Source organism: Urocitellus parryii, chromosome 1, assembly GCF_045843805.1.
Source record: "Urocitellus parryii isolate mUroPar1 chromosome 1, mUroPar1.hap1, whole genome shotgun sequence".
NCBI lineage: Eukaryota > Metazoa > Chordata > Mammalia > Rodentia > Sciuridae > Urocitellus > Urocitellus parryii.
The window spans coordinates 280,876,988-280,888,936 of record NC_135531.1 but is presented as its reverse complement, the minus strand read 5'-3'; the positions used below and the strand labels follow the sequence as shown (position 1 = coordinate 280,888,936).

At 50.2% G+C, this 11,949-nt stretch overlaps 1 protein-coding gene across 1 annotated transcript in view; it reads left to right on the top strand.

Moving 5' to 3' along the window:
- The first annotated feature begins 1,294 nt into the window (after nucleotides 1-1,294).
- The window catches only part of Col6a3 (collagen type VI alpha 3 chain), a 78,332-nt gene continuing 67,677 nt past the window's right edge, over nucleotides 1,295-11,949 (top strand). The window contains exon 1 of the mRNA XM_026395966.2: nucleotides 1,295-1,477. The gene's annotated coding sequence lies outside the window, so the exon portion shown is untranslated. The remainder of the gene's footprint in view (nucleotides 1,478-11,949) is intronic.

Genomic DNA, 11,949 nt, shown 5'->3' with positions numbered 1-11,949 from the left:
ATGGCTTTCCACCCTTGCCATTTAAATAACAGTGACTTCTAGGACCATGTCCAGGCGCTCCTGAGGGGCCCGTCCCACACCTGCGCGGTGGAGGGAGGCCTTGGTGGGGCACTGCTGAGCCCCTTGCAGGGAGTGCTGTCCCTCCGTGGTCACAGGCAGAGCGTTTCTAGCCCTGGGACCTAGAGCTGGTGGGCAGGGCAACCCCACCGTCCAGGTCTCCGTTTCCGCTGCCCACCCTGACACCCTAACTGGACAGAGAGCCTCCGGGAAGGAGGGATGACTTCTTCTCTCTTCAAACTTGACTTTGGAAGGATTTCAAAGATGTCAAAAACGTCCTTTGGATATTTTGGCGGACTTTTCACGCGGTGGAGTGAGAAGTTTGGGGCTGTCCAAGGCTCTGGCCTGAGCTCTACTGCTAACCCCGGGACCATGACGATGCCACTCACCCAGTCTGCAGATGGCCTTTCTCATCTGTAAAACGGGACCACAGTTCCACCTATGGAAAAGGCATGTGCCCATCAAGGCGGGTTAGGATTGCTGAGGTTCATGATGTGCTAGCTAGGAGAATGTTGGTTCCTATGGTTTTCCCACTTAATCACCAGTATTTGAAAGGGCTGCCGACATCTATTACTGTGGTTTGAAAGGTAGCAAGCTTTGCAGGAACTCCAGTTGTCCTTCAAGAGCTGCGTTTCCCTGATGTGTGCCCAAGTGAGACCCAGCTCACAGCTTTTTTTAAAAATGTAGTTTCCTTTTTTGGCAAACAGAGCTTTGGTCAGCAGAAAACTGAGGCCGTTTTAGTCGCCAGTTTTTATATTTGAAAGGGGAGATTATTAGGAGAAGTCTCAATTCAGAAACTTCAAGAAGAAACAGGAGGGTGTGGTGAGGGTGGGGGGTTGCATTTCCTGTTTTCCTTTCAGATGGTGTTGGAAAACATGGCAGGAAAACCATGGAGACCTACGAAAAAATTCCAAAATTCATTCTTTTTGCCACCAGGGGCTGGGCCCAAAAGGTGATGGGTAGAAGTGGTCATTTTTCTTTTTTTTTAAGAGCTGGGGTTTGCAGGAGTCCAACTAAACGCTTGTCAGGCGAGCGCGTTCAGAAGGTGACGTCAGCTCGCAAGAGAGGCCAGAAGCAACAGAGCCTGGAGTCTGGTTTTCATTTACAGTTGGGTCAGTTCTGCAGTGAGGAGGGGGAGAGGAGGGGTCTGGAGGAAGGAGGAGGAGGAGGAGGAGGAGCTGAGGAAGCCTGACTGTACCCCTGGACCCCGTCCAGTGTGGAGCTCAGTCTTCTACCAAAGGCCGTTCAGCTCTCCAGGCTCAGCCTCCACAGGCACCGCCAGGAGAAGCGGCCTCCTCTGCTCCCGGACCCCCCCTCGGGTGGAGAAAGGCCGGGAAGAGGCAGGAGAGCGTGGACTATGCATCTGGCCAGACAGAACTGACTCGGGAAGCGCAGGGACGTGTGGCCAGGTTTGCTCAGGGTAAGTGCGATTTCCCTGCGTCCACGGGCAAGAGGGAGAAGGCTTTGTAAGCAGGAGGTGGCTGCTTCTCGGTAGTCCGTGGCTGACACTCACTCTGCTCACCCGTGTTCCATACGTGTGTCAGGTCTCTGGAAGATTCCGAAGATCTCTCTTTTTCACTGTGGCCACTGGGTTTTCCTAACGTGGTGAAGGTCGTGGGTTGCCTGGGAGAACACGGTTTCCTTTCCAGCTGGGTGTCTGCAGCTGTCCACGCACCCTGCTTGTCCCTCACAGAGGGCTTCGGCTCATGGTTGATTTGGAGTGACTCCTCCTTCAAGCCCAGCTGGAATCTGCTTTGTTTGCAGAAGTGTCTTGCTGGGGATCCAGAGCTACCTGTTGAGCAGACCCATCGGGGTATTTTCTCTGGCTCTCTGAGGAGGACACCAGGTCAGGGTGTGCCCAGCGGACCTTCTGCTCTGGGCCACCATGCAAAGGATCTTTACAAGATTGGGGTGACCCTGATGCCTAGGCTCAGAGCCAGTCCACAGTTCCTCAGCCACGATCAGGGATTCATCTTTTTAGGAGTCTGAAGTCCCTGTTGGAGATTTTGTCCTCTGGGGTTGCTTGAGGGGCTGCTGGGGTCAGAGGAGGAGAAGGAATTTGGAGTGGATAAGGCAGGGCTCCTGGGGCTGAGGCCGCCTGTGTTGTCCAGATTGCGAGGCCAGGGCCAAGCTGGGAGGCCCCAGGGCTATTCCCTGGGTGGGAAGATGCCGGGTGGGGTGACCCTCTTTCATTGAGGATGGCAACTATCCACTGATGGTGGCCAGCCTGTCTGGGGACCCAGTTCAAGCCTACTATGGTAGAAAACCCACTTCAACGGAGGCAGGGGTGGGGTCACAGAGAGGGCCCTGGGGAGTGTTGGGGTGTGGTCAAAGGAAAACCAGAATTTCACTCTGAAAAATCAGCAAGCTTGGGGGCAGATTCACAGGCTGGCCTGGACCCCAGGAACAAAGTGCTGAGTCTGGGGGAGTACCTGCACCCCACACCAGCCAGCCTCCCTCCCTAACCACGGTGACAGTGATGAGAACCACAGGGACTCAGAGCCTTAAGGGGGCTCAGGGCACATGTGGATGGACAGTCTCCAACTTCCAGAGGACCTATTCTTAATGCTGCAAAAAGCTGAACAGAAACAGCTTTGAAATCAAAGTTCTATTGCTCCCAAACACAGTGGTCTTGAAAACGGGTTGGTGGGCTGTTGCTGGTGTGATCAGACCTTCCAAGTTCTCTGCCGGGCGGAAGGTAACGGAGAGATCCGAGGCTGGAAGCCTCTGGGGCACCGCTCGCTGGCTTCAGAGAAGAGGAGGCAGAGGCTCCTGGATGCTGGGTGGCTCGTGGGCCCCGAGGGCACGGCTCACCCAGAAAGCCCAGCGCACGGGTCCCCACCTGGTGTGTGTCGAGATTTGGAAGGCGCTGCCTGACTGGTCCCCATGGGAATTCCTCCTGTCACGTTCGATCAGAAGCAGCAGGGACACTGGTTTGGGCTCCCTCAGGGTCTGCAGGCTAAGAGAAGTGCAGTGGACGGCAGAGGGGTGGTGGCCCTGCCTGGACCACCCTGGCCGGTCCTCCTTCAGGCCATCTCTAGGTGTGGAGGCCTTGAGGCCTGAGTTTGCTCCGTTCTGGGAGGGGGTGAAGGCGTGGGGCTCCAGGTGCGGCGCTTCTTTCACAGAAGAGAGACTTTGTTTAGACAAGGCGTCTTGTGGCTGTGTGTCTTTCTCTCTTCCTCACTCATGACAGTGAGCAGCCACTGAGTGGCCTTTGGGTGGGGAGGAGAGCTGGGGGGGACACCACGCCTGCCTGGGTGCTGTCGGTGGCTCTCAGGGATTTTTCCTCTCTGGGAATTGGAGGGTGTGGCCAAGACACCTTCGGGCGGGGGCAGGGCATGCCGTAGTGAGGAGCCAGGGGCCAGCACCCGCCTGGAGTCTTCATGATACTTTGGAGAGGAGGCAAGTACCTGAGTGGGAGCTGGCCTTACTTCTACATTTTGCTTCATTCCCGTGCATCTCCCTGACTTATGCTCTGTGCCTTTTTTAGTTCTGATGTTAGAACTTAATGATCACTGATGGTAAAGCAGGTCCTCTGCTCTTTTGCCTAGTGATCGTTGATTTCGGTTCAGACAAATCATCTTGATCTTGGTTCTGGTTGTGGAGCTTAGAGCCAGATTGAAATGAGATTTCCTTCATCTCTGGAAGCCGGTGGAGGGCTTTTGCCACGGGGCCTTGGCTCGTTTCCTTGTCGCTTCTGAGCGTTGAGTCACGGGGTGAAGTGCAGCTGTAATAGTGGACTGTGCCCCCCCCCCCCCCAGTTTTGTTGTGAAATTCCACATTTACGATTTAAATTGCTCCAGCAAGTCATGGATTCTGCTGTGTGAGACTTTCTTGCAGGCATACTAACAACTTCCGTAATCATTTTACTCGACAATTAGTTGTCACTTCTTTGTAGAAGAAGCTGGAATGTGGTGTCTCCTGGGGAAGAATGGCAGGTGGTGTCCCTGTCTGAATGGGACATTGTGTCCCAGGCGGGCTTTCCCGTACTGACCTTCGGGGGAGCGAACTTTACACAGTGTCCTGTCTGCGGAAAGCAGGCAGTAAAAACACACCGCTGTGGCACAAATAGTTGACGATTTGGGGAGTGACCTGACATTTAGAAATTCTATTATTAGCTAAGGAAATCAAAGCCCTAAAATATTCAAATTTTAAAGCAAGGGAGCCTCACAAGGTTTCCATCAATTTGGACAGCTGTACACTAAAGGAAGGTTATTTCTATTCCCTGGTTTGTAGATGAAGTTTTCCTCTTTCCACTGTAAAAATCCTAAGAGATAAATCTACACTTTAAATACAAGACGTGCTTGCCCCTTCGAGCCTATAGTAATGAATTGCTTATTCTGAGTGGGGACAAAAATTTTGTAAAGAGGAATTCATTATGTTGTTTTCTTTTTTTAAATGTGATTTGCAAAACATTCTGGTCTCACAGTCTGTTCTCGGGAGAAGATGAAGTTTTGAGTAGGCACAGGGACAGCAGGGCCTGAAGGTGTAGTTTGATATCTTTCCTCTAGAGGGCGGTGCACTCCTCTACAGGCCAGAAAAATCTGCTGGCATATGGCGTTTCTTAGGGTGGGGTTGTGCAGGGAGTCAGTTGATTCACACCCCTGCAGAGCTGTGGGCAAGTTTAGGAAAGGCATAGAACCTGTTTCAATATGTTATTACTGTTATCAATGTGACTGTTCATACTATCTGAGGTGGACATAAGTTTAGAATTTTATTTTTCATCTATGCACATGTGTGAATGTATTTCGATGAAATGGTCTTGGAAGGAGGTGCTCTGTGCTCAGAAGCCACTGTGCTACGAGAGCATTGAGCAAAGGAGAGCTTTTGAAGGAAGCATTTCACTTCGTATCTCATTACAGAAGTTTAAGTGAATGCAGGTGCTTGGGAACCAAAGTGTATTTTCATATTCATGACAGACGCTGTTCCCAGGTAGAGCTATTACAAAGTTTAACACTGAAAGAGATATTTAAATTAGCCAATCTTGTAATTCCTAAAGAATTCCTTTCCTGCCTTTTGCCATTTTCTCCAAATGGGCAACGAGTTTTAACATTTTTAAGAAAGTCACACAAGCTGTAATTATGAATGTTCCCATTTAAAGTCTTTGCTAATTCAAAGATGTATCACTGAAACTCAGACTTAAGACTTTAGCCTGAGTTAACTGCTTTAGGAACCCGAGGTACAGAATTCCAGCTTGGAGCAAAGCAACGTGCCTCGCGTTGGTCTGTGTGTTCTCATAGTTATTTGGCTTAATAAGATCCATCGGCTCTTAGGGCACTAGCTTCAAGATCAGGGGAGGGGGAAAAGTGACTGAGACGTAGCCCTTGCTCCTCAGGTTGCTTGATTTCTGCTTGGTTATTTGAAATACTGAAAATGATGATCTTGGTGGGTGTTTCCTCCTTACGTTTACACTCCAGGCGAGAACTTGGGGCTCAGGGAGGTACATGGCTGGTCTCAGACCCAGTAAGTAGCAGAAGCAAACCTAGCATTTCCTGAGTGTTCTGTGCTGTCTGACGTTGCCCCACGAGCAGATATCTGGAGCTGGTACCCTGATTAAGAGTATGTTTTTGAGTATCCGGTGGAGAAAGGTACTCTTTGCACTTACTAGCTTTTTCTTTGGAGCAACATCTTTTAAATTGATTGAGCAGAGGAGTAACTGTTGTTTAAAAAAATATGGAAAGAAAAAAGAAAAAATTGAAACAAATACAAAAAGTTCTGCCAAACCCTCTCCCACAAGCAAATAGTCTTGTAGGGGTCTGGCTGCGTTTAGCAGAGTGTAATCCGAGGTTCTCCTGAAGTTTCCGATGCATGGAATACAGAGAAACGCTGGAGAATTGGGAAGGGCAGGGAAACTTCAATGGGAAGTACTTCTGTGAGATCCGCTGGTGCGTGCCACACAACCGATTGCCGTCGGCCCGGTGTATCAGGAATTGGCCGCTGGACAGAAGACCCATGGGTCAGTTTAACTTCAGAATTAAACTTGAACAGCAGCTGGAGATGACTCAGTGCTCAAGGGAAACCATTCCAGGAAACCAGTTTTTTACTTCTGGAATGTTCATTAGTTGATTCAGCAGTCCAGCATCCCCAGAGCTGCAGCCAGCTTAGCTGAACCCACAGATGGCCCTGAGCAGGCACCAGGTGGGGGGTGGTGCTGGTGGTGAGCTGGGCAGAACACCCCAGGGCCTGAGCCCCTGGCTACAGAAGGAAGGTAGAAAGCTCAGGCCCTCTGCCCGATCCAGTGATGAGGCTTAACGGACACATGAAAGTCAGGCTGGGAGAGATCAACGGGCTGTTACCTGCCGAGACAATAAGGAAGTAGAATTTTGCAAGGTCTCTATTTTAGAGACGAATTTTCTCTTTTGCACTTGATTATGAATCAGAGAACAAAAATGTAACTTTTTCATATGATGCGGGAGACTTTTAGCCACTTTGCTTTAGTAATTTATAACAAAACACCATGGTTTCCAAGATGCCACTGCCCCCTAAGTTCTTGGTCAAGAAAGGCAGAGGTGGGGGTCAGTAGGAAAGTGCCAATCTGAATCCACAGCCGGGGGTGTCCAGGTGGGAAGGCAATGGGTGTTCGTGCAGTTGCTTTTGAATGGCTGGTGCTCTCTCTTATGGATTGAGGTCTGCCTCGTGGTTATGGATAGCAGGATAAATGGAGAGAGAGTCTTGTGTGGCTGCTACGTATTTAAAAATGCAGAATGCTTTCGACATCGGCTGGTGTCTAGCTTCTCAAGCAAAGCAGCCATGGGCTTTCTGTTTCATGGTCATTATCTTGGGTGCTGGGAAAGTGTTTTTAGGCAAATTTTTGAATATCTGGGCAATTAATCTGAAGCCTCTTGGGCTGCCTCTGTAGAGAGAAGGACACTCACTGTGTAGGACCTGTGTCAAGGCACAGCCATCTCCCCCTTGGAGACACTCATTGCCAGGGGAGCCTCCTCTTTCTGCGTGGCTCTGTGGTGACACTGAGTTGCTTCACGTATCACTGTATGGGATTTTACCAGAAAGAGTGGAAGGTCTGGAGTCAGCTACTCAGTGTTTAACAAGAATGCCAGTAGGGACAGGGTGGTGAGACCACCCTGCATGATCAGAAGAACTTTCAAGTTTTGCTGTCACAGGACATGCACTCAGAGTTGGAGTCTGTTTCTTTTCTTTTTTTTCCCCCTAGAGTGATTCCATAGGAGAGAAATGCAAGATCCTAGCTGTAAAATAGAAGGTAGAAAACCAGCTTCTGACGAGTTTCTTTGGAGAGGTTTTCCTCAAGTCCTTCCACATCACTTGCTTTCGAGGATTTCCCAAAGGTCTGTCAAAGGGCAAGCCGTGTTAAATTCCATCCTTCTCCTCCCTGCTCTGGGAGAACTCAAAGATGTTCTCCTATGTCCTTGTTGGGACTCAGGCAAGAGAGAATGGGAAAGAGAGAGAACCAGGGGATTGCCTTCCCACAGTAGAGAAAGGCATGTGGCAAAGACGAAGGTTCTGGGCGTCCCAATGAACGAAACCCGAGTTCTCATGTGCAGTGGGGGTGTGTGTCTGGTGTGGTCTTTGTTTCTGTGGCCCCCATGTACACAGGGCAGGCAGGAGTTAACCCTACGTCTAGAGAGTTGGACAGCCTGGTTTTAAAAATCACTGCTGGGAGGAAACCAAATAAAAGTCTTCAGAATGGGAGCTCTGGATGCATTTAAGCCTTTGTTTTAAAATTATTTCCTCATGTGCATGTGTGGGTCTCCTTCTTTAAAAAGATTTCCAGACGGGGAAAATGACAAGCTTTTGAGTAGGCTTAATGAAAACTAATTTCACAGAATTGCAGAATGGCCCGGGAAAGTCTTTGGAATATGATTGAATGTGATTTCAGGGCTAAGGGTGACCTTCATAACAAGAGATGGCTTTCACGTTCCAGTGGATAGCAACTAAGTGGACAGAGCTGCCCTGAGTCTTTCTGAGAACGAGGCAGGATGAAGATGAAGGAGTCAGGGCGCCCACTGGGAAGACGGCTCGTCATGAGCTTCTCTTCCTGAATCTGCTGCCTGGGGACAAGGTCTCCTCCCCCTCCTCCATCTCTGTAAGAAGAGCTCAGACATTCGCCACCACCAAGAAGTCTCTTTCCCCTGGAGACCCCGGGAGCCTGTGGGTTTCCTGGCTTCTTCGCTTGGGCTGTGGAAGTGCAGCTCTGGGTTCAGGTTCTGCTTCTGTCTGGGCTCTGAATCATTTTGCCTCATCTGGTTTTACAACTGGGTCTTGGGGGGAGGCACGGAACCTCCCTTGGGGACAGAAGCCCAGACTGTGTGGTATGTTCTCTGTCCTTCCTGGGGGCAATGGGGGAAGGACATGGGAAGGGGAAGGAGGGGGGATGGCTGAGTCATTCCCCTTTATTAAATGGGTGAGCTGAGTGATCATTGGGAGGGTGGTTTTTGACATCTTTTACTAATCTAAAGGAAAAAATTCTCCACCATTTGTTGCCAGGAAATTTGGTTTTAAAAACGGAGGTTCCAGGACATGATAAACAATAGAATAGATTTAATTGCAAACAAAAGCATTGACAAATATGCCTCAGCTGGGCGAGAGCCCAGGAACCGCTCGGGGGGCTGCGCAGACGGTGGTGGGCGTTTCTCCCACCTGGGAGCTCAGCATCAGCAGACCAAGTGGCTTGGTCATCAGTGGGCCGATGACTCAGAGCCACAGGGGCCTTGGACCTGCTTCTCAGCTGGAGCTGCTGCACCCTGTCCTCCTTACCCTCCCCTGCTTTCTCCCAGTACCTGGGAGGATTCCAGAACAACGATTCCTGTGTGCTGAGTATTCGTTTCATTGCTTTGGGTCCAGTGGGAAGCCCTTGGCTCAGGGAGCTGGCTACTCTTCTAGAGATCAACCTGGGGCAAGAAGCATCTTCACACATGAATACAGACCCATGTGAAATTCACTCTCCTTAGACAACAGTTGAAGTAGGTCGTGGCTTAGCAGGATTTTACAGATCTCATCCTGTTACCTGTTGATTTTATTGAGCTTCATTGAAGACTAGGAGAGTCTGTACAGAGCCACGCATGTCTAACATATGACAGAACTGGTGGATTCAGCACGTGAGGTACAGGGAGGGCTAAAAACCCAGGAGTGGAAACTGCTCTGTGCATGCTTCACCCGCATGCTGTCCACACTGCCTGCAGAGGCTGTGCTGTGCTCCCGTCCTGCACCCAGGTCCAGGGTGATGGCCCAGGGCCAGGGTGGTCGCCCAGGCCCAGTGTGGTCGCCCTAGACCCAGGGTGGTTGCCTAGAGTCAGGGTGATGGCCCAGGCCCAGCATGGTCACCCCGACCTCATGTTCTGTTTTCTCCCACATGGATTATTATATAGCACAGTGCTTTGTAATAAAACCCTATAATATTCTTGTGTCCTAATTCTTGAACAAAAATGCTACTTAAAATCTTGCATCTCCTGCATGGGTGAAATATTTTAAAATAATTGAACAGGATCTCCCAAAAGATTTGCATTAAAATCTTCAGAATTCTAAATTTTATTTTATTTTTCTATTTTTCTTTGCTTTCTTTTTGGTGCTGGGGCCTGAACCCGGGGCCTTAGGTATGCTAAGCCCATATTCTACCACTGAGCTACACCCCTAGATCCTTGCCTTAAAATTTTTAACTGAAGCTATGATGCTTAAACTTTGGGGTAGGTGGGCAGATAGTAGCATAGTTGCCTTTTAGAGTCACAAATAACATGGATCCTAAGCCCAGGAAACCCCTCATTCACAGATAACAGTTTTGTACACAATTGTGGGAGAGTCACAGATGCTTTGAATCTGTGGGTACTATATTAAAACATTGGTCTAGACCAATTACAATGTCACAAGTAATTTTGGAAAGAATAGACTACATTCCTGGAAAGATCTCAGCAAGATGCTTATTCATGATCAAAAGTCTGATCATCAAAGACAGCTTCAGCAACTTAGCGAGGCCCTGTTTCTAAAAGAAAATCTGATGATCATTTTTTTTTTGTGGGGGTGGGTATTGGGGATTGAACCTGGTGCACTTAACCACTGAACCACATCCCCAGCCCTTTTTACGTTTTATTTTGAGACAGAGTCTCTCTAAGTTGCTGAGGCTGACTTTGAATTTGCCATCCTCCTGTCTCAGCCTCTCAAATTGCTGGGATTACAGGCATGAGCCATGGCACCCGGCCTGATGATCAGTTTTAACAGGAAGAATCAAGACTAGCACAGAGTGCAGTGTGCTTTTATGTTATTTAAAAGTGTATATCATTCATTAACTGAGGGCTCACTAAAAGCACAGGCATTCTACTTTCTTTGGGTTTTTGAAGAAAACTCTCAGGAATGGTGTCTAACAGAGTGTGGGGAGAGCGGCAGAGCCTGAGGGAAAGGTCCAGAGGTTCCCAGGCCAGAGCGTGGGTATGAAGGGTGTCCAGAGTGAAGGGGCACAGACGGGCTGTGGGCATGGTCATTGGTGGTGGAGGGAGAAGTCAGCCAGCCATGCAGTGGGCTCTGTGCTGTGTGTGGGGAGTGCCTTGGGCCCACTGTGGCTGGGACATCACTGGAACTCAGGATGGCTGGACCTCCGGAGGTGGGGCCGCTGCTCCTCTGTGTCCTACGCATCTGTGCCTCACAGGCCTTGACCGTTTCAAGCCAAGGGTTAGGCCGAGCTTTCCCCTTATCACCACTCACTGCTGTCACTAACTGCAGGAAGAAGCATGCTCTGTGGGTGACTGCTTCTGAGCTCGTTGGACAGCTTTCCCTTCTCATCACCGATTCGGTTCCAAGAGGAGGGTGCCTTGAAGGGGCTCTATTTCGGCTGCTGAGATGCTGAGATCTTGCTTTCCAGTTCCCGAGTTGCAGCACAGGGAAGGGTGGTTTCACCCCAGGGGTTGCCTCTCCTGGGAAACCCAGAGTCGCAGCGTGTCTTGGAATTCATTCGCTGTTTATGGTTCATTCTCCGTCCCACCAACTCTGGCAGGTGGGGCCCAGGCCTGCACCCTCCACACGCTCTTCCCTGGGGGGCCTGACTGCACTCAGGAGGGGTCAATGGCAAGTCCGTGGCTGAGCTTCAGGATTCCTCTGTGCCTGCTTTGCCCCTGTCCCTGGGTGGCAGCCTCCCTAAGGGGCTTGGCCCTCCCTAAACCTCCCTGCCATCCTGGTAGCAACCCATCTGGACCCCAGACTCCTGCCTTGCTCATGGCAAGCCACATGGTCATCCACCAGTCACCCATCCACCTGCCATTTCTAGATGGCCAGACGAGGACACGAGACTCGCTACCTTTGGCTTCAGTAACTGTGTGGGGAAATGGCACTCTTGACCACTAGGGTCACAGGCCCCAGGGACCTGTGGTGGGAGGAAGTAGATGCTTGGGCTTGGCTGGAGCTGTTCCCTAGCTCAGGGGTGCTGGTCAGGGCAGGCACGGCCCTGGCAGCGGGTCTGAGTCTCCCCTTCCTAAGGCTCAAGCCTTGATCAGGCCTCTCCTCTCCCTCCCCCAGGGTTATTTAGAGCAAGAACAAAAGTGGAATCCGAATCCTGTTTTCTCCTTTTAGTTCTTAAACTAAAAACTAAGCTCCCATCCCTCATTCCTGCTAACTTGGTGGCTGCATGTTAGGGTCCATACTTACCAGGCTTTTGAAAACTGGCAGGTGGTTTCCTGGGCCTTATCTTTTCATTTACTCCTTTCATTGTAAAAGCACACAGCATAAAATCTGCCATTTCACTGCTTTTCAGCGTACAGTACAGTAGAATTAGCTGCATGGACCACAGATCTCTGGGCTTTCTGATTTTGCAAGATAGTTCTATGTGCAGAGTGGCAGCTCCTTTGCCCCAGACCTGGGCAGCCACCATGCCTTCTGCCCCTAGGAGTCTGGCTACGTCTCAATACTCTTATGAGGGACCACGCAGTGTATGAC